General features: G+C 45.1%; 1 protein-coding gene across 1 annotated transcript in view; it reads left to right on the forward strand.

The window, feature by feature from the left end:
- GLP2R (glucagon like peptide 2 receptor) overlaps nucleotides 1–24,822 on the forward strand; it is a 921,875-nt gene that overhangs the window by 38,881 nt on the left and 858,172 nt on the right. The gene's annotated exons all lie outside the window — the stretch shown is intronic.

Consider the following 24,822-nt stretch of genomic DNA (forward strand, 5'->3'; position numbering starts at 1 on the left):
TTGCATTCTTGCTTTTCTTCCATTGGACCTTGTGGAGTAACATAACTGAAAACAATGATTTGAATGGGAAAAGTTAATGTCAGTGCACAGTATCCATGGAGCATTCATGCAGGTGCTGTAAGCCTCTTGGAGAGATGCATAAACTGATCCTCCCACACCTGTTGTCCTACAGACATTTCTGGCATTTGGAAGGGGGTGAAAACTAATATCAGATCTATAAACCACAATGTCAATAACAATGGACGCTATGACTACAACGCGAATCACATGGGAGAGAGTGCTTGGCAGAGAGATGTTGGGGAAAAAATGAACTATAATCATTCAGTATCCTCTCCAGGTGTTCAGAAGTACCAGAATTCTATATGCTCAATTCACTTATTGTCATATATCACTTATATGACAGCACACAGGTTAAATATAATTACAGGAACTGTATATAAAACATTTCACACTAGTTCATTACTAGATTTTATACACTGGGTTCAGTTCAACGCTCACACAAAGCAGCACAGCAAGGCAAGTTGCTGGGCTGCTTGCGCGAATGAGAGAGGGCTGGAGATTATAATATTTACGAGGTTATGGTGTTGTTCAGCTCTTTCTTTGTGCTGGTGCTTTTGTGGCTGCCTAGAGCAAACACAGACACCCTTGCCCTACAATGCAACAGTGCCTTCAGTATGGTCAGGATTTCTTTTGTGCAGAAAGGTGCACCATCCTGAACAAAAACAATCGTTTGAGGTGAATGTCCTTTTGTATGTGTCCTGCAGAATGCACACACATGCAAAGAGGAAGTAATAAAGATATATGTCCACATAGATGGCTGCATGAGAACGCTCCATCCATGTAATGCCTATCTGATGGAACTTGGCAATGGAAAGTGCTACACTATAGTACTCTGAAACGTGTCGCAAAGCCTTGCAAATCTCAATTGAAGTGGCTTTGTAGATGTCACTTCAGCACTTGCACTGCCTTGTGTAGACTTCAGTGAAGCAACGACAATGCAGATGTATAGTGTAAGAAATTAGGCTGCTGGCTGACTCAGGTGTGAGTTTTGGTCAAGCAACAAACTTGTCAATCCTTGTCAGGGTGAGGCACAAGCCAATCCTAAATTAACATGTGCTCTCCCCTCTAGTAGCTTGGCATGGAGCAGTCAGGCTTAACTTAGAGGCAATGGGTAAAGTAGTTGTGCAACACTTCTAACATTAATACAGTGAAAACATGACACAGACTGGGTCACATACCAAGTTAGAAAAATAGAACTTTCTTTAATAAATAAAATAAAACAAGAACAAAATGGCAAAAATCCAATCAGTAGAACCATTGATATGCAATGTTAAAGGTTTTGTTGAAAATAGTGCCAAAAAGCACAATGCGCCAACTCTGGATAGCTGGTCGCGCTTGACCGTAAAAAAGTCACATTTTCACACAGACCTCAATGCAGCGTGGGACTGCTACCAGGGACCCAGTTAGGCCTGCTGTTAATGTTAATGTTAATGTTATGGGGCATTTGTACAAGCACACGGCTACTCCAAAGAGTGTCCCGGCGCTAAGGAAAGAGAAGAAAAAGAAAAGGAAAAAACCCTGGAAAAAGAGACACAGTTACTCCAACTCATACATAGATCTCAATATTGTTTGAACAGCCAGGTCTTGAGTTGGCGTCTGAAGCTCAGGATCTCTGCTTCATGTCTCAAAAGTAAAGGCAGTGAGTTCCATAAGCTACTCCCTACCACCTGAAAGGAGCGTCCACCCTTCCTTGCAATACAGAATTTAGGCATTACCAACAAATGTTGGGTTGATGACTTCAAGGTCCTAGCTGGAGTATAGTGCATAACTCTTTTTCTACTATACTGTGCCCCACTGTTGTGCAACGCCTTCAAGGCCAACACCAGAGATTTAAAATCAACTCTATTTTTTACTTAAAGCCAATGCAGTGATCTCAGGTGACTCGCCATGTGTGTTCTTGGCCCGACCAGAGAAATTGCTCTGGCAGCTGAATTCTGCACAACCACCTGAACAAAGTACCTTAAATACCAGTTTATAAAGCGTTGTAAAGAACCTCACCGGACATGTGTTGGGCAGCCAAAATGATGTGTCAGTTCCGAAATATGATGAGGCTGCAGTGCGAGTGGCGTCATTGAGGATCCTGTTGATGAGGACTTGCAAAGTGAAAGTCCGGTATCAAGGATGCATCACGCAGTTGAGGCAACACTTCTATTCTGAGGAGCTTCAATGCTCATTGAGGCTGCCGTCAACAAGGGATGCTAAGGCTTGCATTGAGGATACACAGCGCAGTGGTTGTTGTGATATGTGTGTTTGCAACACGTCCAATTCTCACAGCAGTGGTGATACGACAAATCTGCTTGGGTTTGCAGCATGCAGCAGAGGATATGCATTGGTTCCGCTGAGTCACAGAGGCTGTCAGGGCCCCTTAAGCTCAATTCCAAGGGTCAAGGACTAGGGTGGCACTACTTGTCAGGGTAAACTCACAGATGGCAGAGTCCAGGTACAAGGTTGTTGGAAACCTGTTGTGTCCCGGAGACATCAGATCAGGATGCCAGTCAACTAGCCCTAGGAGGCTTTCTAGGTTCTATGTTCAAGAGATCTAAGTCCAGTCCTTCTCACACAGGTAAGAGGACAGCAGATCAGCACAGCTGGGCAGCAGTCTTTCAGATCAGAAATTCAGCTGAAGATTGTCCTTTCATCAGAACAGCAGTCCTTCCGGCAGAGTATCCAAGGTCTAGCAGTGTACCAAAGTGTTGGTGTCTGAGGTCCAGTATTTCTACCCAATTGTGCCTTTGTGAACAAACTTCTAGAAGCCTGCCTTTGAAGTGCACAGGTGCCCTGCCTTACTGGCCCTGACTCCAGACTAACTACAGGGAGAATACACACCTTTGTGTGGAGGCAGGATCTGGCCCAAGTGTAAGTGGGGCTGGGTCCAGCTTTTCCCTCCAATCCTTCCAGTGGTGGCCCATCTAGACACACCTAAGCTCCCTGTTGTGTGTGGCTGTGTAGGAGGAATACAATACACAAAGCCCAACTGTCAATTACACTGAGTCATGTGACCCAGAGACTTTTCAGGCACCAAACGGCCAATATAGGAAAATGACAATTTTCTAATAGTGTAATTTTCAGAATTGGTATTTAAATCTGACTACACCATAGGGTAGGATTTTTCATTACAATTCAGACACCAAATATGTAATGCTTACCTGTTACCATTTGAAATTTCCACATACAATGTAATAAGGTAACCCCAACATTACCCTATGGGAGAGGTAGGCCTTGCAGATGTGAAAAAATAATTTAAAACTCAATAGTACATGCCCAACATTTTAAACAATCTTCACCCTGCCTTCTGGGCTGTCCAGGGCCTACCCTAAGGGTGAAGAATATATATTAACAAGCATTTGCAATGTGTAAGGATGCAGAAGCAGCTTCCGCAGGAGTGCCAGGAACCGACGACTAGCCCAACCCTTCCCCCCTGCACCTCTTGCGGCTATCAGACACTAGAACACAAGGGTGATATGGAGGGAAAGGAGGGAACAAAACAAGGAAAGGAGGGGAAGAGATACTGGACTTCGTGGACGGTTCTCCCTCTGCATGGAAGTAGGCCATGAAAAGAATGGTCAGATTAATACAGCAACAATCAAGTCACATTCATATATCATAAACACCTATACAACCTTTACCTGGCCATGCATAGGGTTTCATGAGGTGTTATACTGGGATCCCAGATGTATTCAATATGCCTGGGGAGCCACGGAATGCCTGGTGTGAATAAGATGGGTTATCCCTGGACAATGGAATTCCTACTTGTAAAGTGATATAGATCTACAGCGGTCTTACCCTGAAATGGCTATCGCGGAGCTGTGTGGCAGAATAATGAAAGAAACGGGTCACAGAAGTAGCTTAACTGAAACACAGCAAATACAGGCAAGAACATTGGCTGAATTCCCACAGGGTACACTATATAAAGATAGGGCGCTACAAGCGCTTTACCAGGTCTTCGAGCCCCATGGACTGTGACGAATGCCAGCATCCAACTAGTCGAGAGAACAGCAAAATAAAGGTAAAATGGGACAGGGAAAAAAGGGAGGATTTGCCAGGCGTACCACAAGGCCCACCATGTCCCCTGAGCACCAACACCCGCGCTCCCGCTAGGCCAGCCGCCCGACGGGACAAAGGTCAGGTCAAAAGTCGGACCCAGCAACAGCCCGGGTCCAGAGCGCCCCAAAGGAAATGGAGAGAGAACTGCCCACACTGACAACGGGAAGTGGGAGCAAAACTCGGAGGACCGAGTAAATGCCACAAAACTGAGGCCTGAGAGGGGAAGTGAAAGAGCTTCAGGAATTAGCGACGACAAACTCTAAGCTCTTAAGTCACGAAAACAAAGGATCAGAGAGCGGCTCTGCAACAAACAGCCACAACAGGAAAACCGGAAACACAGATTCAGGAAGGGGCAAGGCAAACGAGATGCGCTGAGTAAACAGCGAGAAACTAGAGCGCGAAGCACTGAGCCTAGGGCAGATCGGGTTTTGTCTCCTGCTCGGTCTCCTCGCGCATGCACAATGTAGCGAGGCCATCTTGGATTGGACCCGCTTGTGTCTTGCATTCTCCGGGAGACTGGCAGGCGTGACACAATGCAATAAGTCTCGCATTATTAAAGTTTGAGCTATTGGTATTGCATTATTTAGCAATGCCAATAGCACAAACTTTAATAATGCGAGACCTATTGCATTGCAAATGCTTGTTCTACTTACAGACAGTTATTTAATGAACACTGTCATTGCACTGCTTTTAAGCTTGAGCTGTGTGAGACACCAATTAAAGAGTATTTTCTCTCTCACCGTTCATTTTTATTCACTATTTTTCACTATTTTGCACTGCACCCATAACTCCTACATGAATCTATTGCTCACATCTGTAGGATCACATATAGCGCGTTATATCGCTGCAATTTGAACAGCATAAAAAACATCAGTGAGCTCCCCTTTCCTTCTGAAAGGGTCGAAGCCCTAAGTGACAATAGTGTGTTACTAGGAGGAGACCCTGATGATGAAGCATGTCACCAATGGTGAGTGATGGGAATATGTCCTTTTCAAGGATATTTCTTGGTAATATGTAAGGGTTTTAAATGTTGCAGTTTCTTTAGGTTCTATGTGGCTCATATACACATACATTGAGTGCATTGTATCAGCAGACCTGTGGATATCGTGTTTTGTATACCCACCAGTGTACCCATGATGTTAACACAAGGGGCAACCTCCCTGTTAAGAATACATCTTACATGTTGTCGGATAAGTTGAGGGCCAGCATTAAGAGTGAAGTCTTAAAATGCTGGCATTTGGGGTGTTAGAACCCTCCAGAAGTCCCTGGTCCAGTCTTGTGGTTCTGGTACCAAAGGTGCCCCACTGTGCACCACACCTGAACTGACGTTCTGTGTGGATAATAGAGGGCTAAAATCAGTGACAAAGACAGATGCTTATCCCATCCCCCGGGCTGATGAGCTAATTGAAAGGTTAGGGGCTGCCCAGTACTTAAGTACCCTTGATCTTATGTCAGTGTAATGAGAAATCACCCTAACAGAAGATGCCAAGGAGAGGTCAGACTTCTTCACTCCATAGGGCCACCACCAACTTTGTGCGATGCCCTTTGGACTCAAAACTGTCCCTGCCCCCTTCCAGAGGTTGGTGAACCAGGTACTACTTGCTGGTATTGCTGCCTTCAGAGCTGCCTATCTGGATAACACAGCTGTCTTCAGTAGCAGTTAGAAGGGCCACCTTTTTCACCTGCAGGAAGTGCTTCTGGTCATGCAACAGGCAGGACTGACTATTTGATGTGATTGATTTGAATAAAATTTATAACACGCAGACAATAACCCGAAGGCATCAAGGCGCCTAACAATGCATATCAAAATTTATGAGCCTGACACCATTACAAGTATGCCTGCACAAAGAGATGTGCCTTCAGAGCACTTCTGAATGCCTGAAGAGTGGGTAGGGATCTTAGTTCCAGTGGGAGGGCATTCCACCACTTGGGCGCCAAGGTGGAAAAAGCCCTGCCACCCCATTTAGCTCTTCTAGAGCGAGGGACTGACAGGAGAAGTCTACTATAGGAACGTACGTCCCTAGAGGGAGTGTAGCGGGACAGAATAGATCCTACACCAGTGGAACTATTTTTTGCAAGAGCCCTGTAGGTCATACATAGGGTCTTGAAATGGATACGATCCTCAACAGGGATATCAGCAGGGGTCTGTGGTATGCTTAGGATACCTGGTGGGCAGGGGTAGCCCCTCCAAGCCATGATAGGGAATATCATGGTGTAGGAGTCCCCCAAAACCCAGAATGAGGTCAAAATAAGAGCTTTTTTGGGCATCAATTTGTACTACAGGAGGTTTGTCAAGGGATATGGCATAATTGTTGCCCACTTGGCAGAGCTGACTTCTAAGAAGAAGGCCAGAAATGTGATCTGGACAGAGGCATGCTAAAAGGCACCTGAGCATTTGATTCCCTGAAGCAGGCCATGTACACAGCTCTTGTGCTCAGGGCCCCAGACTTTTCCAAGGACTTTATCGTCCAGACAGATGCCTCAGGACATGGCATATTGGGAGTTTTATCACAGCAAAATGAAGAGGGCTGGACGAACCTTTAGCCTTCATCTCCAGGAGGTTACTGCCCAGGAAAAAGAGGTGGAGTGCTATAGAAAGAGAATCGTTTGCTCTGGTCTGGGACCTGAAGAACGAGAGCCCATACCTGTTGGGTATTCACTTCCTGATTCAAACTAACCACAGGCCCCCCAGATGGCTCCTGCAAATGAAGGGTGAGAATCCAAAATTGTTTAGGTGGTCCATCTATCCTACAGGTTATGGACTTCAGGGTGGAACACAGACCAGGTGTAAACTATGCCAATGCTGATGGTCTATCCAGGTTTTCTCCCCCTTAGTGATGAGAACTCCCTAGAGGTTAGGTAGAACTCACCACTTTCAGGGACACAAGTTAGACTTGTCACCTTTAGGGCGGTCTTCCCCCAAACATTTTGCCTGCTTACCTCCACTTTTTGTTGAATATTTTTGTTGGCCCTAGGACTCTGAGTACTTTACCAATGCTGACCAGAGCTGGAGTGCATGTCCTTCTCCCCTAAACATGGTGACATTGGTGTATACATGATTGCCAAATTTAGTTTACTTATGAGTCCCTTGTAAAGTGGTATACCATATAACCTGGGCCCGTAATTTAAATGCTTCTAGTGGGCCTGCAGCACTGGTTGTGCCACCCACATAAGTAGCCTTTCAAACCTGTCTCAGGCCTGCCATTGCAAGGCCTGTATCTGCAGTTTACTTCCACTTCGACTTGGCATTTAAAATCACTTGCCAAGACTTAAAATCCCCTTTTATTACACAGAAGTCACCCCTAGTAGGGCTTAGGTTGCCCTAGGGGCAGGGTGCTCTGTAACTAAAAGGTAGGGCATGTACTTTTAAGTTTTACATGACCCGGTTGTGACAAACAGCGAAATCCGCTTTTCACTACTGTGAGGCCTACTCCTCTCATAGGCTAGCATTGGAAATTCCTTAAAACACTTTAAAGCTATAATTCCTGACTAGAAAGGAGTAGCGAAACAACAAGAAGAAGGACTCTAGGGTCTAAGGAATGGTGTCGCAGAGTGGAAACTAGAGCGAGACAGGTCATACAGCTCTACCTTTTGAGTGATAACCAAGGCTTGAAAAATTCTCATCAGGCCACCCTTAATGGTGGAGTATCATCACATGAGATTAGTAAAAGGATCCAACCATCACCCTGACCATCTGCTGATGGTATGGAGGTGGATACCAATGGTGTACTCCAGCCAAAGGTTTCTCAAAGGTGGTGCTGATGTTGTGCAGTGCAATAAAGAAGTGAATTATAAAAATTGAGCAATGGAGCAAAAATATGTTTAATAAGGGTTGTTCCAGTGTCAATGGTTAAAACAAACACGCAAGGTAGTTTTGAATTTATGGCTACCCCATTGCGTGGTGCAGGAAGGTCAACATGTTTCTGCCATGAGGATCTACTATCCGGCTTTCATCAGGACCTAATAGGATTGAATGCTACTGCAAAGAACCAAATAGTGGTTTGTGATAAATATTAACTGTGTAGTAGTGTAATCAAAAATTCAAAAAGTCTTACTACCAGGACCTTGGAGCCCCAATGTCTCCTTGCGAAGTAGACCACGAATTCTCACCTAGAAAAAAGGAGAAAATTACCAAACTACTCATCATTAAACTATAAACCTGTCCCATCAGCCAGAACCCACTAAAGACACTTCAGGAGTCTATTAATCTTGCTCCTGTCTAAGGACCAAGCCTTATGTATTCTTAATGATATACATCTCTTAGCATTCCTACTAAATTTACGCAGGAGCATAAGAACAAGATAAAAAAAAATCTTACATCATGTACTCACCCAGCTTTCTGTGGGTGAAGACCTCACCTCTACCGGCATCCGCTCGGGTACGTGAGGCTCCGCTCTATGTATGCACAAACAGAAAGGAAAATTGTAGCCACCCTTCTAATGATTCCATAGTGCTACTACCATATCTGTTAAAACTATACGTGCACACAAGTAAACCTGGTTTTCTCTTACTAAGTGACCCCTCAATTAGGCTCAAACCATTAGTGGAAACCCTTGCTGGCTATGGAGAGCATGTCTCCCTGGGATTGGAGACTCTCTGTTGTTTTAAACTACATGTAATGCTCTATCTTTCCTCCTTAAAAACAGGCTACCAACATGAGTGAACTTATGTTGAAGCCAAGGCAAAGATTAAGGCTCAAGGGGGAAAAAAGAGTCTTAACAAAGTAACATAGGGACAAACACGGGACTCACCTATCTGTCGGTACCTCTCTCCGGCATCCGAGAGGAAGTGGAGGTGACGGTAGGCGGGCCCCGTGTCGCTTTTATATGTTCCCCAATTGGTTAATTGCTTCGAAATTGGCAATCCGGCTGAAGATGCATTCGTGCCACGTCTGCGTAACAGGAAACAGATAACTGTTGATCAGCTTCCCGCGTTGGTCCGCAGAACCCTGTTAAGTGCGAATGCGCCGACCTCAGCCGCTATACTCATTTCAGACAAGCAACGAGTGCGCATGCCCTCGCTAAGTAACACCATGACGGCAGGTCAATTACGTTAGTGTTTTCATCGCCGGACATGCACGTGGCTAGGTATACTAAGCTCAATGTAACAGTATGAACAGGGCTATTGCTGGTATCGGAGTCAAATCATTAAGGCAAAGGGGTGACACTAAATGAACTCCACAAGTGCCCAAGAGTGCCAACAGCCCGTTTCATGTAATGGGTGCTGGTAACAATTATAGTGCAGAAAATGGACGAGTGCACATGCACCCGCTTAGTACTACAATTACGTGTGCTCTAATTATAATAGTGTGAAAAAACAAAATTCCATCCATAGAGCCAGTAAACTAAGCTATATGCACTAATTATGATACCGACTATACCCGTTGTAGATGTTACATATATAGGCATACAGATGACAAGAGAGTACAACAATGGCCAATTGCCCACGTATATGAAGGTACAAGGGACTAGGAGCACTAGATCACACAACAAGCCAGATTACAATAATAACAAGACAAGAAGGATCATGAGTTATTAAATCATATATTACTGATATGCGCCCTCTGCACTGTCTAATACCACTGAGAGTATTCTCATGTCATAGTGATAGTCATTTAATGCTCCATGTAAAGCTATATAATAGTGTGTTATTGTATGTCAAAAATAAGCATGGGCGGAAAATCCGTTCCGCTCGCGGATTTTGCAGATTTTCGGTAAATTCGCAATCCGCGAACGCTCGCGAGTTTACCAAAAATCCACAAATTCTCAAGCAGCGGATTTTTTTTTCTTGGTGATACAATTTTGCGGCGCGCGGCGTTCACTTACCGTCATTCAGCGTTTGCCTTGTTGTTTTTCTCGATATTTTGCTAGTGCTGCGCCATTTTGGATCTTGCTGCGGGATCCCACGGGAGTTTGGCGAGCGCGATTACGTCATCGCGGCTTGCCACCTTGCACAGCGAGAGTTTGTCAACGCGAGTACGCCATGATCACGTATCGTGGGAGTTCGCAATTGCGAACTTGTAGATGCGGCGGGCAGCAACAATCTCGCACTCGCGAAAATACAAAATTTGCAATTCTGCACAAGAAATCCACCAGCAAGCAGCATAAACCTTCTGGAAATGATGATTTTTTATCAGAATACCTTCTCAGGTTGACATTTGCCTGCACTTCTTTTTTGCAAGGAGTCCATTTTGGGGGGGGGGATGGAGGAAGGAAGTGCCCCACAGTCTCCAAATTCCTGTTCCTGTCCAGCAGGCTCCTCCCAGTGCTTTCTTCATGTGCTGGTCACTTTCATTCGGATTCTTCACCTGGAAGGATTACTTTTTGTGGATGCTGCTGGATATTTGGATTTGAGGCCTTTTTGACTTTCTTTAGATCACTTTTGGATTAGAAATTTCACAAGTAAGTTTGTTTGGGGCATTACAGTTGCTGCAACTACAATTTTGGAATTTTCGATTTTTGGGCTGTTTTGGGGACTTTTGCCCAGGGGTACTCAGTGGTGGGTGGACTGAGTCTTTCTGTGGGGTGTCTTGAATTTAAACATCATGGAGGGCCTGGATGGCTTGGGATTGTGCTGATTTTTCTGTGATTTCCGTTTGTTTGGGCTGTTGTTGTGGCCTTTTCACCAGGGGTAGTGAGAGGTGCATGAGCCTAGTCTTTCTGTGGGGTGTCTTGAATTTAAACATCATGGAGGGCCTGGATGGCTTGGGATTGTGCTGATTTTTCTGTGATTTCCGTTTGTTTGGGCTGTTGTTGTGGCCTTTTCACCAGGGGTAGTGAGTGGTGCATGAGCCTAGTCTTTCTGTGGGGTGTCTTGAATTTAAACATCATGGAGGGCATGGATGGCATGGGATTGTGCTGATTTTTCTGTGTTTTTCGATTTTTTGGGGTGTTCATGGGGACAGGCCATGTGGGTGGGGGCCGCCCCTTTTCATACATGAGAATGGACATTGCCTGTCTCAATACCAATTTAAAGCAGTGTTCAAGTTTGCCCTGGGCAAATTGGGTCTGGGTAGAGCCGGTTTCTCCTTGCATTCATTTAGGATTGGCGCTGCCACTTTGGCGGCCGGGGCGGGTCTCTCCCCCGACGCAGTAAGGGGTGTGGGACGCTGGGCGTCAGGGTGCTATAAAAGATATGTCAGGCCTGAATTGTTATGACCAGATGTGGCATTCTCGTATCGGACGGTGTTTAACAGTGTAATTTCTCTCCTTCTGACTAGCATGCCTGCGTCTGTGGTGTGGGTACTTGGGCACTCGTTTGTACGTCGCGCGACGGTGCGCTTGCAGCAACGACAGGTGGTGAAACCGGCGGCCTTGAGCGAGACCGAATTCCTTTGGCGTGGCGTCGGGGGGATGAGAATCTGACACTTGAGGCGGCTCGTCGTGGAGCTCAGGGCGCAGGAAGGTCACAGGCCACCTGACTGGATTATCTTGCACCTGGGAGGCAACAACATGGTCGACAGAGGTCGCTTGGCAGTCAAGGAGGCTTTACTTGCAGAGTTTGCCTGGCTGGGGCACACTTTTCTAGCAGCAAAGATTGTTTGGTCAGGCATGCTCTCACGCAGGACATGGGGCCCGGGAGTCCGTGCGAGATCTTTGACCAGGATGGGGTACACCTGTCGGACTTAGGGATGGACACTTTCATAAGAGAACTTTGGTCATTTATCTTGAACGCAGGTGGGGAGGGTGTCAGACCTGAGCCTTGGCCACCCTTGTGGCGGAAATGTGACTCGCGATCAATAAACAGTGGTTGATGGGAGGCCGCTTGGCGGACTCCATAGGCCAGCTCTAAGGGGGGATATGGTAAGCTCTCCGCTGGGAGGAAGTCAACACCGGCTGGGGAGGCTAGGGCGACAGATTTCGTGCCTCCCGGGCGTCCCAGGGCAGCCTGGTGGTAGGGGGGGGGGGCCCTGGTAATGCCGGACAAGGACCAGGGGTGCCGGCCCACCACTCTAAGGGGCAGGTGCACGGCACAGGGCATAGGATACCCAGTGCGAGATGCGAACCAGATGGGGCTCCTCCCTTAGTAAATGTGATTACTTTTGATAAAGCTTTTAAACTTAAATAGACTCTGTGGTTTTTGGTCCTCCAGCCTAGAGTGGCTGAGCTAAAGGTTTTGGAATTTTTGCAAGCATGAGTCCGTGCCTCTGACACTTCTTGACTCTGACTCCGTACTCTTGTCCTGCGTTGAATAATCTAATCATCATTGGGGATCAATCATCGGTGACTTTGGGAGCTAAATGACTCTGCCACACACTAGCCTGGTTGTAGGTGCGCCGGACCCAAGAGTGGTGGTACATGGCCCGGCACACCTTCTCCCACCGCTTCCGGCGCTCCCGGATCCCGTACCCGCTACCGATCTTGCCGCCTGCCATGATGGTCCTGGGGAGGCGGCGCTGAACATAAAAAATTAGTGCGGCCACCTCCTACGGGCTGAAGATCTCCCGGGGTGCGACCTGCTCCCCCCTCAAACGCCCGCACGGGAGCCGGGCACGGGGTGCAGGACCCTTCCCCTTCTCGGGATGCTTCCCGGCTCCCTTTACCATGGTCTGGGCAGAAAGGAAGCTAAATAATAAAGAAAATAGAATTTGGAAGAGAAGAAAAGAAAAGAGTTTAAAAAAGTAGTTCAAAATTAACCAAAAGTAGCAGAAAACACAAAAATATAGAGCTAGAAAAATAGAGGGATAGATAATAAGTAAAATAGATAAAAAAAACTTCAAACAAGCAAAGGATGGCAGAGATTCAGAGAGGATACAAAAAGCATGCCCAGAACAATAGCAATGAATGAGAAACAAGATGGCCGCGCCCGTCACGACCGCATGGGTAAGTTCGCGCAAGATTTTCCTCGCGAACACACGCGAAATTGTACTAGCGAGCCGCACACTTTGCGAGATTACACATCGCAGAAAAAAGAGTTTTGCAAAACTGAAAGCAATCAGCAGGTGCAAAAGTTCAAACTCATCATTAGTAACCATTCCCTGTAGTGCTTCCTGACTGGGGCCTCTCCAGAGTTCAGTTGCTAGTTGCAACAATTGTATGACCCTGCTCTGACCCTCACAGCAGGCTCATAGAATAGCTACAAGTAGGCCACAAAGGTCCTGGAAAAAAAATTGCACTGCAACAGAAAGCAAATTACAGATAAGGAAGCAGGTGCCAGACTGGAATTTAAAAACAGTGACACATTAATAAATCAACCTCAAATTGATTCATGTCAGTTGAAGCAGGGCAGGTGTGCTTGCTTTTCCCCCCATAATCTACAGTGATGATGAACCAGAGGGTGGCATTGATGTACCAGAGGGTGGCATGGGTGAAACAGAGGGTGGCAGTGGTGAAACAGAGGGTGCTGGGAACCTGTGATGATGAACCAGACGTAGAAACAACATAGTCGCGACCGTTGCGAGCCGACAAGTAAGTTCGCAATTGCGAACTGGTACAAACCCTCGCGAACTGGCAAAAACCCTTGCGAACACACAAAAAAAATCTGCAAATTCGCGAGAATTCGCAAATTTTGCGGATTGCGAGTTCGCAAATACGCAAATTCGCGAACGCCAGATTCGCAAAATTCGCCCTTGCTTAGTCAAAACTAATGACAATAAGCCTAGATATACAAAGAAATGTGCAGCATGACGGAGACCTGTTGTGCATGCATGTGCAGCCCAAATTTTACCAATGTGGTGTCTGGTGTATTATGTAACATGCCCTATTCATATCATGGTCCAGGGAATGTCGTCATTCAACCCACAGCTGTCACTTCTCAATCTGTATATCCATTTTTGTTCTTTGACAAATAGGAATCTGGATATATCGCTGATGTGGGGGGGAATGAAGGGCCTTGTGATTTTTCGTGATGAAGTGAGTGGTCATCCTCGTCGATTGTTTACGGCACCAAATGGTGCTCTTATGTTCACTGATCCTTAACACCTTGGGTGCTAAGGGGTTTTCCCCCTCCTGCGCTGGACTTGCAGATTCCCCATTGTTTGTGACAAGGTCAACTCGTCATAAGCACAGGGCAGGTAAAACCCATGACGAGTTGACCTTGTCATGAGCATCCAAGGGGTTAATTTTATTTTTCTGGTGGTATGGCCTACATCTTGTAGTGCACAAGGACATGTGATCAAATAGATCAATTGTTCAGAGTTACAATTCGTATGTGTTTTGAGCAACCACGGTTTACCGGTACCTTTGTCAATCCTGTTCGTTTTAAATGTCTGGGGGCAGACACTACAGGACCCACATGGAAAATGTCCCTGGACTGGAGGCAGATCCCACAGTCTACTGGTGTCAGAAAATGTTGTTATCCTGGGACGTGTGTGCACCAAACTGTCTCGAATGCTCGGCGCTCTTTTAAACGAGAACAGTGGTAAAGGGATTCTTGTTTGGGTAATGTTCAATATCCCCCAGTGGTGTCTAATGGTCTTTTGAATCTGATTCGAGAGGGTGTTAAACGTACTCACAAAAGTGAGCCTCTCCAAAGGAGGTTTTTTTGGACGTCTCTCTAAAAGGGCCTCTCTGTTGTTGTTGGAGGCCCGTTTCCAAGCTCGCTTCACTAGGTGTTTAGGATAATGTCTTGCTTGTAGCTGTTTAGAAAGAACCTCTGCATGATGGTTAAAGAGTTCTGTAGAGGAACAATTCCTCCTAAGACGTAGGAACTGTCCTACTGGGAGGTTATCCCGTAGTGCTCGAGGGTGATGGCTTTGATATGTGAGTAAAGAATTCCTTGCCATGGGTTTTTTGTAAAGTTCACTTTCCAAGTGTCCTTCATGTGGAAAGATGGCTATATCTAGGAACGCCAGGTGCTCCTTACTACATTCCACGGTGAACTTCAAAAATTCATTTTGAATGTTTAGCCATTCATGAAACTGGGTAATTTCCTCAGACGTGCCTCGCCAAACCACCAAGATGTCATCTATGTATCTTTTCCATAGCAACACCTGAGAGTGGAATGGGTTGCCATGGTTGAGTACGATATTTTGCTCAAAAAGAAGTACATAGAGGTTGGCGAGGCTGGGAGAAAAAATGCTCCCCATTGATGTTCAGGAGACCTGGAGATAAAGTTGGTCTTCAAATTTGAAGAAATTCTGCATCATGGCCAGACGGGCACATTCCATGATGAATGACACGGGAGTGATGCTATTGATTTCCCGTGAGGACAGAAGTTGTCTTACTGTCTCTAGAGTCTCTTCCTGTGGAATACAGGTATATAGAGACTCCACGTCAAAGCTTACGAGAAAGTCAGTTGTAGTGTCAAATTCAAGGGTGGGAAGGAGTCTCAGAACATCTGTAGTATCTTGCAGATACATTGGCATTTCATAGACAAGAGGTTTGAGGAAAAAATCCACAAATGTCGACAGTGGTTCAAGTAAGGAACCTATCCCTGCGATGATTGGGCGCCCTGGTGGCGGTCTAACTGCCTTGTGTATTTTTGGTAAACAATAAAACCCGGGCATCACCGGGCTCGATGTTACCAAAAACCTAGCCTCATTAGCAGTAATCCAGCCCTCCGCTAGGCCCTCATCTACTAGAGTTTTGATCTCAATAGATAGCCGTGAGGAAGGGTCACTTGGTAATGGCTGGTAGGCGCTCCTATTGCCCAGTTGTCTTTGGCACTCCGCACGATAACTGGAAGGATCCAGAATTACCGTGGCACCGCCCTTGTCTGCGGGCTTGATTGTAATCGATTGGTCCTTAGATAGATTGGCCAAAGCAGCTCTCTCTCTGTTAGATAGGTTCTGAAAACTCCGATCATTCCGGTCTTGTAAAGACAAGATGTCGTGAGTTACAGCTTTTTCAAAAGTTGCCACTTGTACTGGGACCTGATGGGTTAAGGGAGTAAAAGTGGACCTAGGGCGCAGTCCAGTATTAATCTCCCTCTTGTCCTCTGCGGCAGTATCTATTTCTTGACCTTTAAAGAAAAAGTGCAAACGTACTTTCCTGAAAAAAATTTCAAGTTCACACCTGATCTCAAAATGGTCTCCCTTATTAGTTGGAACGAAGCCCAGTCCTTTCTCCAGGACGGCTTCCTCATCCAGTGTTAGAATGCGTGAACTCAAAGTCACAACCAAAGTTTGGTCGCTCACATGTTGGTCGATTGTTGTGCTGCTCTCCTGCTCCTGGTGTTGGGAAAGTTGGAATCTGGTTCCCAATGTACTGTTTGTGGGCCTCTTCTTCTGCCGTAGCTGCGGCCACGGCCCTGTCCTAAAAAAGGATTGTGATAGAATTGTGGATGGGCTGAGAATTGTTGCATGGGTGGTCCAAAGGGAGGGTAACCCCAAGGTGCTGATGGCCACCATTGGCCTAAACCCTGCTGATAATTCTGCCTGCCCCTCCTTTTATTGGGTCTGCGTTGTTGTCCGCTTCCCCTAGCTTGTGATGTGGTGGAACCATCTGAATCGGTAGATTCTGAACCAGATGTCGAATAATTTGACCCTGTACGTTTGCCCTTGCTATTGAATGTGGGCGCTACCCAGTTGTCACTAGTATATGGATAAATCTTAGTCATTGTAAAACGAGCCAGGTCTTTCTTGAATTTATCAATTTTGTTGATCAGGATGTTATCTCGATATTCTTTGTTTGTTTTGTTTGACTCATCCAAATTCTTCTTATAAATAGTGTTAGAGGTTATGGTAGCTTTGATTTTCCCCTCAAGGGTCTGAATCTCTATCAGAATTGTATCAGCCATTTTCTTAGCAGTGTTGATAATTAGGATCAGCCAGTCTCTCGTGCACCGCCAAGCTATGAGAGACCAATCACGGAGGAAAGTTTTATCTGTCAGGAACAGTCTCGGTGTATTGGTTACAATCTGACCAGTTGGAGCACATTTCTCTCTCAGATACTCTGCCATGGTGAGGCCATGGACAGATGTCCGTGAATGTGTTTTTTTTAAATTGAGTAATACCACCCAATCAGCTTTCAGTGTACTTGAAATCTCAGGTAATGAATCTAATATACTCGGGTTATACGTCAAGATGCTATTAAGCTCATCGTCACCGTATGACAAACCTGCAGGGTCATCCATGGTGAGCCAAAGAGGTGTCACAAAAAAGAGAGATAAACCAAGTGAGCACTACAAAAGTCCTAGCCAATGAGGTTAAGACTAAAATACTAAAGACCCGCAACACGAAGTTGCTCCGAAACTAAAAAACGACATTAAGTGAGAGTCAAAAAGAGGGGAATATTTAAAGACCCCTGTGTCCCAATCCCCTACTACAGCTAAACAACAAGAAGAAGGACACTAGGGTCTAAGAAATGGTGTCACAGTGTGGAAACTAGGTCATACAGCTCTACCTTTTGAGTGATAACCAAGGCTGGAAAAATTCTCATCAGGCCACCCTTAATGGTGGAGTGTCGTCACATGAGATTAGTAAAAGGATCCAACCATCGCCCTGACCATCTGCTGATGGTACGGAGGTGGATACCAATGGTGTACTCCAGCCAAAGGTTTCTCAAAGGTGGTGCTGATGTTGTGCAGTGCAATAAAGAAGTGAATTATAAAAATTGAGCAATGGAGCAAAAATATGTTTAATAAGGGTTGTTCCAGTGTCAATGGTTAAAACAAACACGCAAGGTAGTTTTGAATTTATGGCTACCCCGTGGCGGGTGCAGGAAGGTCAACATGTTTCTGCCATGTGGATTTACTATCCGGCTTTCATCAGGACCTAATAGGATTGAATGCTACTGCAAATAACCAAATAGTGGTCTTAAGACTTTTTGAATTTTTGATTACACTACTACACAGTTAATATTTATCACAAACCACTATTTGGTTCTTTGCAGTAGCATTCAATCCTATTAGGTCCTGATGAAAGCCAGATAAGCCAGGAAGGGTTCCTCTGCGGTATGAATACAGCGCTACGAGGCCTGAGGGTAGAAGTGTGCTATATAAATACAATTCATTTCATTTCATAGATAGATAGATAGATGGATGGATGGATAGATGGATGGATGGATGGATAGATAGATAGATAGATAGATAGATAGATAAATAGATAGATAGATAGATAGATAGATAGATAGATAGATAGATAGATAGATAGATAGATAGATAGATAGATAGATAGATAGATAGATAGATAGATAGATAGATAGATAGATAGATAGATAGATAGATAGATAGATAGATAGATAGATAGATAGATAGATAGATAGATAGATAGATAGATAGATAGAAAAATACACGCTGAAACTTCAGAGACATTTTTGTAGATATGGGTCCTTTTATTACACACGGTAGGCCCACAAATTGCCGGTCTTGACGCTCAGAGGTGGTTTTGGGAAAGAACATTAAGGTAGTGAACATATCTTTCAACTTACTTTTCAAGGGAGCAGGGCCTGGACACATCATCTGAGTACATTCTAACCTGGGTGTCATTTGGTTAGATTGCAAGTTTGCAGAAGGAATTCTTCACAGATGTATCCACTCAACTGTATTCATGTAAAGTGTGATCTGCATTAATGATCAGCAGTGAGGTGGAGTGTGCACAAATGTTCATCCTTAGAAAGGGTGCCGTACAGATTTTCCAGAGCCAGAATGAAAGTCCCAGACAGTGTAGAGACTAGTGTAAGCACTAATGTGAATTTATTTCTATGACCAGTGTGCGATCCTAGCATATGAACAGCAGGAGCCATCAGTGAGGAGCATTGGCGGAGCATAGCAATCCCAATATGGTAAAATTTTGAGGTTATCAACCGAGGTGCGTTGGCAGAGCTCTAAGGGAACTGATTACTTATAAACAGTTACTGAAGTGAAGCGCCCCAGGAGACAAGTGAAAACACATAATTTAGCCATTTCTATTACCTGAGATTGTGCATCTTCTTTAAACTGTGGATCTTGCGTGCTATCATTGATGCAGACAGTCATAAAAAAAAAAAAATGTGAGAAGGCTGGTACACTTGTGTACGGTACAAACATCGCTCTTAGTTATTGCGGTTAGGACGTGAGCGGGATTGGAAAGAAGAGACAGACTGACTGACCTGGCAACTCCTGTTAGTAAATTTTTTTTTAAATGGCCTCTGAGTGGCAGTAGAGTAATTTACAGAAAGAAAGCCATAAGGGAAGTACGTCTTTTATAACCTCACTGCGCTTTTTGAAAATGCTGTGAGGGAATCCCCCTTGGCCCATGTGTTGCACTAGCCTACTAATGGCGATGGATTGTTACTTTACTACGATTATTACAAAGGTGGCTATGCTCGTGTGTGTAGATGTCACATACCTTCTAATGAGGCCTCGCTTTTCCGAGTGTCTGGAGAGAATGAGCTGCGGTCATGCCTGCAGTATATAGCATCGCAAACGTGCACGAGGAGTGCAGGCGCTCAGTGCGTGCACGCTTCTTCACGTTATTCACCCGTGGCCTACCACTGGTGAATACCCGGTTGTAAAATTATAATTAGAGTTTCTGGTTATTGGTTAAAACCGATAACTAACTTGAAACCCTACGGACGCCAACATTTCCTTTTTAAAGAAAAACAAGACAAAAATGTATTTTTCTGCACTTATGCTGCTATTGCGACATCTAGTGACAGATCAGTACAAGTGCCACACCACAGGAAGAGGAGGAATGGGAAAACATTTTCTCAGAATTTATTACATAATTTTCCACGTGTGAGCCTATACCACGAGTGACTAGCAGGGGGGTCTTTATGTTCTTCAAGGTGTGTCTTTTACGGCAAGCTGCAGTGTCCCTAATGATGGTTGCAATTGTTCAGGCAGAGAAGGGAAATGTAGGAATTAGATGGTGGCTACATAAACACAGCTTTAACAATGAGAGTTAATAAAGCCACGGAGTCTGTTCACAAGACAGCATGTCAGCTCCAGTGCTGGCCTGGTGTCTGGGGTACACTCGGTGGGCAAACGAAGAAGCCTCACAGTCCTGAAAAGCAGTTGGGCAAGCGTGCAAGGCAGGAGATTGTAGGCTGATGAATGGGATTTTGACCAAAAAAATAGCAAGCTACAGACTGTCATGAGCTACAAGGGAGACTAAGAGGCAAATGGTAAGGCTTTCTTGGCCGCTTTGATGTTCTCAGTGGCCACGCCGCTCACTGAGAACATCAAAGCGGCCGCAAAATTGCTCCCAAAGCTGCAGGCAGACAAATGGTGCGCGTGCCCCGCGCACATGCACTGTGCCCGATCCGGTTGCAGACTTTGGGAGCATTTTTAAAAGTCCCTTACTAAACTCTCGCAGATCAACGCAAGCGCGTTAGATCAGCAAGACCTAAAAAAATCGTGCTTAGCTTAGTGTGCTGCCCCACTTGTATTTTGGCTGTTTCTGTCATTGCATCCAGATATATGATACAACAAGTAGCAGCATACTGACAATAAATGGGTTCTATTGACTTTGTCAATGGTTGTTAGTTGCATAGGATAAATAAGCAGCAATGATGGCTTGGGCTATAGTATGGAGAGTGGGCTAGGACACATGTAAGAGAAAAAGGGGGAACATTGCCTACAGGATAGTGAGGTGCAAACAACATACTGCTGGCGGAGGAACAGTAGGCATTCTTCAGTAAAGAGGTACACGACACACACACCCCAAAATGAGTGCAGTCCACAAGAACGGGAAAAGGATGCTGGTGACACAAACAACAAGCGATGACTAAGAGGCAAATGGTGAGCATTTCGTGGTCGCTTTGATGTTCTCAGTGGCCACGCTGCTCACTGAGAACATGAAAGCAGCAGCGAAATTGCGAAATTAGTCTTGACCCTGTGCCTCATGGGAACAGTCCAGCCCGAACTGCCAAGCCATGTCTTCCCTGGATGGGAATCAAGCATCCTAGGACCGGTTTCTGGCTATCAGCCGTCTTAAGTCAGGATAGCATGACTCCAGTAGCGTAGTGAGCCCGGGATCCACGTCTGGGCATACCCTTCCCACATAGGGTGAACAGCAAAACACACAAGATGATGGACGGAATGTTGCACAATGGCAAAACATTCACCTCAAGTCACAGATCTGGGTTTAATCCATCATTATTTTGCTCACCAAGCCACCCCAGTTGAGACCGGTCCTAGGATGCTTGTTTCCAGTCCAGGGAGGACCTGGCTTTGCAGTTCAGGCTGAACTGTTCCCATGGGGCACATGGTCAAGACTGAATTGCATATGGCTGGGTCCAAACTGGAATGGCATGGTGAGCAAAAAAACGATGGATTTAAGCCCAGATCTCTGTACTCGGGTGGATGTATGACATTGCTCTGCATTCTGTCCATCAACTGTTGTTTTTGCATTTGTCACCCGAGTGGGATGGGTATGCTCAGAAGTGAGTCCCGTGCTCTCTATGTCACTGGAATCAAGCTATCCTGGCTGAAGAGAGCTGAAAGCCCAAAACCGGTCCTAGGATGCTTGTTTCCAGTTAAGGGAGGACCTGGCATAACAGATCGGGCTGGACTGTTCCCATGGGGCACAGGGTCAAGACAGATTTGCATATGGCCGGGTCCAAACTGGAATGGCATGGTGAGCAAAAAAACGATGGATGTAGGCCCAGATCTCTGTACTGGGGTGAATGTATGACATTGCTTTGCATTCTGTCCATCAACTGTTGTTTTTGCATTTGTCACCCCGATTGGGACGGGTATTCTAAGACGTGAGTCACGTGCTCTCTATGCCCCTGGAATCAAGCTATCCTGGCTGAAGAGGGCTGAAAGCCCGAAACCGGTCCTAAGATGCTTGTTTCCAGTCCAGGGAGGACCTGGCTTGGCAGTTTGAGCTGGACTGTTCCCATGGGGCACAGGGTCAAGACTGATTTGCATATGGCTGGGTCCAAACTGGAATTGCATGGTGAGCAAAAAAACGATGGATTTAGGCCCAGATCTCTGTACTGGGGTGAATGTATGACATTGCTCTGCATTCAGTCCATCAACTGTTGTTTTTGCATTGGTCACCCCGAGTAGGACGGGTATGCTCAGACGTGAGTCCTGTGCTCTCTATGCCACTGGAATCAAGCTATCCTGGCTGAAGAGGGCTGAAAGCCCGAAACCGGTCCTAGGATTCTTGTTACCAGTTCAGGGGGGACCTGGCTTGGCAGTTCAGGCTGGACTGTTCCCATGGGGCACAGGGTCAAGACTGATTTGCATATTGCTGGGTCCAAACTGGAATGGCATGGTGAGCATAAAAACGATGGATTTAGGCCCAGTTCTCTGTACTGGGGTGAATGTATGACATTGCTCGGCATTCTGTCCATTACCTGTTGTTTTTGCATTTCAATGTTTTACAGGCTTTGGCTACGGCTGAAATCTTTATTGCAGTAGCTAATTACATTAGAGGCTTTATAACGATCAAAAATCATTATAAGTACAATTTGCATAGAGATGTTTTATTGTGAATCTTGTATGCACTGTATGTTAATCTTTTTAATCTGTAAATCTTTTTATGGTTCTCTGACCCGAAATAAAGTTATTCTTGACTTGACTAGTACCACTGGCTTCAATGACAGTGTTTACATGTGCGAACTGTAACTGTGTATTTTGTTGATCATTGCAGTTACTTTCCGATTGGACGTAGCCAAGTCGATGTTCCAATTACCATATATAGTGTGTGAATGAATGTTGTGTTTGCAAACCTATTTTGAGGAATGTCTTTTTGTGTCATAATAATTGTTTATTATATATTTTTAATCCTTCATGCATTTAGCATTTATATTAAATTCATTCTTTCTGCTGCGCTCAATCATGTCAGTTTTGGATTTGTGTTTCTATTTGACAAAGTTTATCCATTTGATTACAGAATTGTCTTGGCCGCTGTTTCTGGTCTAGCTCATTTATCATTTTGATTACTGGGCGGTCTTGGATGAACTTTCATGGCTTGCTCCATCAGGACCCTTGTATCCTCATTCTACAGTGCCATCAAAGCCAGCATATTTCGCTTTTTGAATTAAATATTGACTTGGACGAATGTTGGTTTGTATTGTATATTACTGAAGTACGGTCTAGTTTCAGAAGCTGTTTTGCTCAGTCATCATCGAAGCCCCTTACTAATTATCTTCTCACTGGGGCCTCACAATCGTTTCATAATTGTTTAAAAATATTTTGATGAATTTCCAATGCAAAATAAAACTATAAAACAACCAATATAGGCTGTATTCACAAAATCACTTTTACTACATAAAGTAAAACTCTCCAGCATTTTGCTCTTCACAAAACTCTGGAAATTAGGGGTGGTTGTAACTCGTGTAATTCGGTGTAACATAATCGCATGAAATTACCCAAAAATTCTGCAAGATTATGCAGCATTATACAAGAATAGTTATTAGCATGCATTTTGTGCTGTGAAATTGAACTAAATGCAAGGGAACATGAATACTGAGGGTAAGCAGCTTCTGGTACTCATTCACTGAGCTCTTTTGGTAGCATTTGTCTCCCCAAATTACTCTAAATTATGTAAGCAGGTGTAATTCTGCTTTAAAGAGTAATTCCGAATTACTGAAATTACTCCGATTACTCAGTTGTAATTAAAATTCTGCCCAGGCCTACTGGAGGTGGATAACACCTCATGTTCTATTTTCTTTGTGCGAAGTTCTCTAACACAAGTGTGGAGTACTCTGTATTCCAGGGCTTTTGTCTTAGGTGCATATGTGGGATTGGCATTGTAGAGTAGAGTGAAGGTAAAGGGAAATCAAAGAGGGGTTTAAGGAGGCACATTCAAATACTAAAACACACCCCAAAAGAGTAAGATATTAGGTACACTCAAAAATGTACCCCACATCTAACACTAGTCCTAGTAATCCAACAGACTCATGAGGTTCCGTGACGATTTGAACCCGTGTTTTCAACATTGTCGTAAATACATAATTTTGGTATCAGTGAACCGCAAATGATCCATTTAGCATATCCTGGTGTTTTCGCTATGCTACGAGCAAGAGCACTCCTGTTATGAACACATTTCTGATCTACCCATGGCATCCATCTTAGATTACGGCAGCCATTTTGTATTTCTTGCCCTCACATAGTCAATGGACACGCAGTGACCTCTTTCACCTAAGGACACGTAAGCTTTAGCCGGAGATTCACCTTGCTAGCGACACGTGCACCTTAGAACAGAACACGCCATGGCTACATGACTCGACAGAAGTTGCCTCCTCTGCCTGAGGCCAGGCCTGCTATACTGGTTCTTGTGTTCATTGGCCTGATCATGATTAGGCGGCCGAAGCTGGTAGCCTTGCCCATTTACGACCCAAAAACATCTCTTATCCTTATTTTCTATCTTCTGCACCTGGCTCTGCTCCTTTCCTTCCGGGCCTTTATTAGGGGGAGGTAACGAAATTTACGATGAGGCGGTCCGGCTCTTGAATGAAAAGTTGACATGGGATTATGATGGAACAGTGGGAACCCCTCGTTTGTAATGTTTTGACATCAGATATTGTTGACGATTCCTCTGCAACGCCAAATATTTATTGTTTAAGACACAAAGGTTTAGGAATGTACTAACATGTAAAGAATTTGCCCGAAGCCTAATATTTAGTATATAAGGAGCAACCCTCTTTGTACAAATCGAACAGGCTCCTAGATACTGCCCGTGTGTAGTTTCTGTGACTTCTGTGTCCCTGCAGTAATAAACCTTTGGTCTTTGACGCCACCATCGAGAAGCCCGTGTTTATGTTTATTTGTGCACCGAGACAGGTAGAACTCCGGGGTCTTCGGGTGTTATCCCTGACACCTCTGGACGGAACCAAAAAGTCCAGAACTCCAATTGGCGCCCATTGTGGGGCGACGTCATTCGGTACCGGTCCAAAAGCC

Source organism: Lissotriton vulgaris, chromosome 7 (genome assembly GCF_964263255.1).
Source record: "Lissotriton vulgaris chromosome 7, aLisVul1.2, whole genome shotgun sequence".
In the NCBI taxonomy this organism is placed as follows: Eukaryota; Metazoa; Chordata; class Amphibia; order Caudata; family Salamandridae; genus Lissotriton; species Lissotriton vulgaris.